The 4,102-nt window shown below is 40.5% G+C and overlaps 1 long non-coding RNA gene across 1 annotated transcript; it reads left to right on the top strand.

Annotated features, from left to right (window-relative positions):
* The first annotated feature begins 382 nt into the window (after positions 1-382).
* Positions 383-4,102, top strand: LOC111821630 (uncharacterized). The gene is made up of 3 exons (XR_002824989.1): positions 383-3,035; positions 3,739-3,866; positions 3,973-4,102. It is a non-coding gene; the product is annotated as an uncharacterized LOC111821630 (long non-coding RNA).

Genomic DNA, 4,102 nt, shown 5'->3' with positions numbered 1-4,102 from the left:
CATGATTCTCAGAGGTTTGGCAGTCGTATGATGTTGTCATCAACTCCATGATGGTATCTGCTGTGAGTAGCCAACCAGCTGAAAGGGAGTTTCCTTCCTGCATCAAATATAAGTGGACATTCTGGCAAGGCTCATGGGCTTTTTGCTCATGCTAGATCCTGCAGCTGCCTCCTGTTTCCTGATCTCTGTTTTTTGGGACTTGAGCTAGCAGCTTACCTGCGGTCTTGCCTGCCGATCTTGGGATTTATTAATCTTCGAAGCCGGTGAGCAAGAACCCTGCTCTCTGATCTGCCCATCTTGGGTTCGCCAGCCCCTGCGGATACGTGAATCAGGAGACGCCTCTATCCTGACCTACGGACTTGGGACGTTCCAGCCTGTACAACTGCATGAGCCATTTCTTTGATATAAATCTATATATATATATATATATATTTATAACCTTTACTGGTTTTGCTTCTCTAGAGAACCCAGCTTAAGACAGTTGCTATGAGGGTAAGTCCAGTAGAATTTTCTAAAATACTGTCAACCAGAATTAAGTTTGTATTACATTTATTGGCGCATAAGATGTCTCAGAAATGGTAATGTTTAGTACTGTAAGGGATTGTTTAGACCTTTCTGTAATTCGACTTTAGGGATATTATTTATGATTACAGAGTTTCTTTGCATAAAGCCCTGATCTTCCATACAAGAGAGTATGTGTCTATCAAACCATGTGCCTGCCATTTGTATTCCAATAACGCCCCTCATGGACCACACAGACAATATGATGATGATGATGATATGAGCATGTAGGTAATGATGCAGGTGACAATAATGAAGATGGTGGATAGAAAGACAGATTACAGAAATCATATCATGGTCCAAAGACTAGGATACAATCATGGTAAGTACATGTCATTGTTACAATTTCCACAGGTAAAAAAGTCCGAAGAAGTGGTTTAAAACTCGTTTTTCCTTTCTTTATTTTAATCGAGACATCACTGACAATCTAACAAAATTGCTCATGTAGGCAAAGTATTTCTGAGAATATAGGAACTTCATAGAGAGCCATGTCCATGACCTCCAGCATGAATCATGTCCCCTTCTAAGTAAGGAGGTTTTAACCTGGGATCCGTGGACACCATGGGGAACATGGATGGAATTCAGAATTCAAATGGGAAAAATATATCTTTATTTTCACTAATCTCTAACTGAAATATAACACTTCTTTCTGTGGTAAGTGTAGGGAATAAGCCACAGTAGTATTGATACAGCCTGCAACAAAGTCACTAAGAGAAATCAAAGATATTTTTGTATCATATTACAATTGATATGGATGCCACAGATATTTGCATATTATACTAACTTAGATAAACACAAGTTAGCTTATCACTGCTAAGAAATCATGACATTTCAGGCAAACCATGATACGTTTTGTTAAATGAAATTTAAAGTTGTACATATATTAACATATCATAAATTTTAAAAATATATTTTGGTAACTGCATTTCAAAATAGTTAGTTTCCCTTGTAATAGTATATATTCTACTTAATGCATTTAAAACATTCTTCTGAGAAGTTTCTTAGGTTTCATTAGACTGACAAAGGGGTCTAGGACAAACAAGGTTGAGACCCCAGTATAAGGAATGAGACCCTCAACCTCGAAGATGTGATGGAGAGCTTGGAGCTGATTCCCCCACGGAAGCAGCCTTGCCAGCAGACGTTCTCTCTCCAGGTTCTCCTCACACCTCTGCACCTCCTCGTGACTGTCACTCTGCATCCTGACCTTGATTCCTCTCCTCTCCCCTCTCCCTCCTCTCACTCTCACTCTGCCCCCCCCTTCCCTGTCCATCTTACTTGCACACACACACATGCGCACACACACGCAGAAGCTCAGGCACACGGCAAGTGAGTGCGTCTTCTGCCTTCCTTCCAGGAGGGGGCAGCATCAGATTCTAGGCCAAGGATGTCAACCAAAGTTTCACCATAAATACATCTTTTATTTCAGGGGTCCTTATATTGTTCACTTTTTTTTGTTGTTGTTAGATTGGTCTTCTAAATAAAGAGCATTCGCTAAGAACTAGTTAATCTGTGATCTCATTTTCAGTTATCTAAGACTATTGGGAACGACCTGTGTTATATAATGAGAATGACACAGTGTATAAATTTCAACCTACTGGTGGGAACGGTAAATAGTGGTTAGCTGCCACAGTTCTATATCAAGGAAATGTCTGATTTTCCTTGAAATATTATTGACTTCCTCTGTCTCCGTGGATTAGAACACCAGCTTGGAAATCTCAGAGCTAAACATAGTCCAGAAAATAATGGCAAACACAAATAACGTGCTTATTATATGTGGGGGAAAAAAAAGTTGCCATGGAGTTGACTCCAACTTATGGCAACTCCACATGTGTCAGAGTAGAACTGCACTCCATAAGCTTTTCAGTGACTGAGTTTTCAGAAGTAGATTGCCAGGCCTTCCTTCCGAGGTTCTTCAGAGTAGACTTGAACCACCAACCTTTCAGTTAGCTGTCAATTATATTAATGATTATGCACACCACCCAGGGACTCCAATAAAAAGCGCTAGTGGCCTATAAGTATAAAAAAATATGTTCAGTCTCCCAAGTAAGCAGAAAATTGCAAGCATAATGACTATGAGCTACAGTTTTAACTTACTAACAAAACCACTAAACCCACTGACATGGGGTGGATTCCCTGCAGGGTTGCTAAGAGTTTAACCTAATAGATGGGCAGAGTTCAAAGTGTGTCAAACAGCAATTGCCGTCCTATATGTGGAGCATTTGCAAGCTCTCCTCCACTGTTGGGAGACTACTGATTTGTGTTACTTACTTTAGAAAACGTTTTGTTATTATGCAAACTTGACCTGCTGACTCTAAGACTCAGTCTTCCCTTTCACATAAAGGGACCCTCTTGCACATACGTGAGAAGAACAGGTACAAGAGTGCAGTGCTGCGTATAGTAGCTGAAACCAGGGAAAAAGTCAGCATTAATATAAGACTGGGTAACACGTCTTAGCAAACTCATACAACGGAATGGTAAGTATAAGTGAAAATGAATGATCTAAAATATATGCAACATGAATCAGGTAAAATACTCAATAAAAAAGAACATATCAAGGGAAATATGAACAGAATGACCAAATTTAGATAAAAGTCCAAAAACATATAAAATTAAGTAAAATATATTTTGCAGATTCTCATGTAAGTGCTAAACTTAAATGAAAAGCAAGCAAATAACAAATCTAAACTTTGGGTGAGGGTTACCTGGAGGAGGTGGAAAAAGACTGATGAAATCTGAAAGTGTGGCACAGGGTTTAAACCTTCTCACGATAATCTCTGTTTTAAAATGATTAGTTCAGGCAAAGTACTCACGTTCTTGTTACTCTATATCGAGTGCTTAAGTGTAATACATATTACTTTATATAATTGAATATTTAATCTTTTAATGTAAAGTAGATCCTATGTGACTTTACGAGTGTGATAGAAGCTATGCTTCGTATACACCGGGCTGGATAGTTTAAGACGTGATATGGAACGGAAGGTAGAAGAGGAACAGATAGATGGACAAGTTAAAAAGAAATCAATAAATAACGTGCAGGTGGTTGGAAAACATATACTAAAGCGCAAAGTCAGGGAAGCAAAAGGAAAGCAGGCTAAAACTCACCGTAGTTGTTTCACCTGCTAAAATAAAGGCCTCTCCCTTAGCCTGTGACATAATTGTGTCTAACACCCCTGGCAGCTGTGAAGACCGTGGGAGGTTGCTGATGCAGATGAGCAGCCTTAGAGAGAGACCACCAGCCCTGCCTTCCCTGACCAGCATGGGCCCCATAGTTCTCTACCTGGCGGTCCTGTGTTTCCTGGGAGCAGGTCAGTCCTGTTGACTTTTTGGACTCCAGAGTCAGGGCTTCCTCCTGGAGCTGTAACATCAGGCTACTCCTGGGCTTTCTCCAGCTTCTGTTTCCTTCCTCCACAGGCTCCATGGAAACGGAGGTTACCCAGACTCCAAGACAGCTGGTCAAAGCAAGACAGCAGACAGCAAAGATGGATTGTGTCCCTATGGAAGGACACGCTTATGTTTTCTGGTATCGTCAGAAGCTGGGAGA

This window comes from Trichechus manatus, unplaced genomic scaffold, assembly GCF_000243295.1.
Source record: "Trichechus manatus latirostris isolate Lorelei unplaced genomic scaffold, TriManLat1.0 scaffold00093, whole genome shotgun sequence".
NCBI classification, from domain to species: Eukaryota; Metazoa; Chordata; class Mammalia; order Sirenia; family Trichechidae; genus Trichechus; species Trichechus manatus.
Note: the sequence above shows the minus strand (reverse complement) of the source record. Positions and strands in the feature narration are given on the sequence as shown.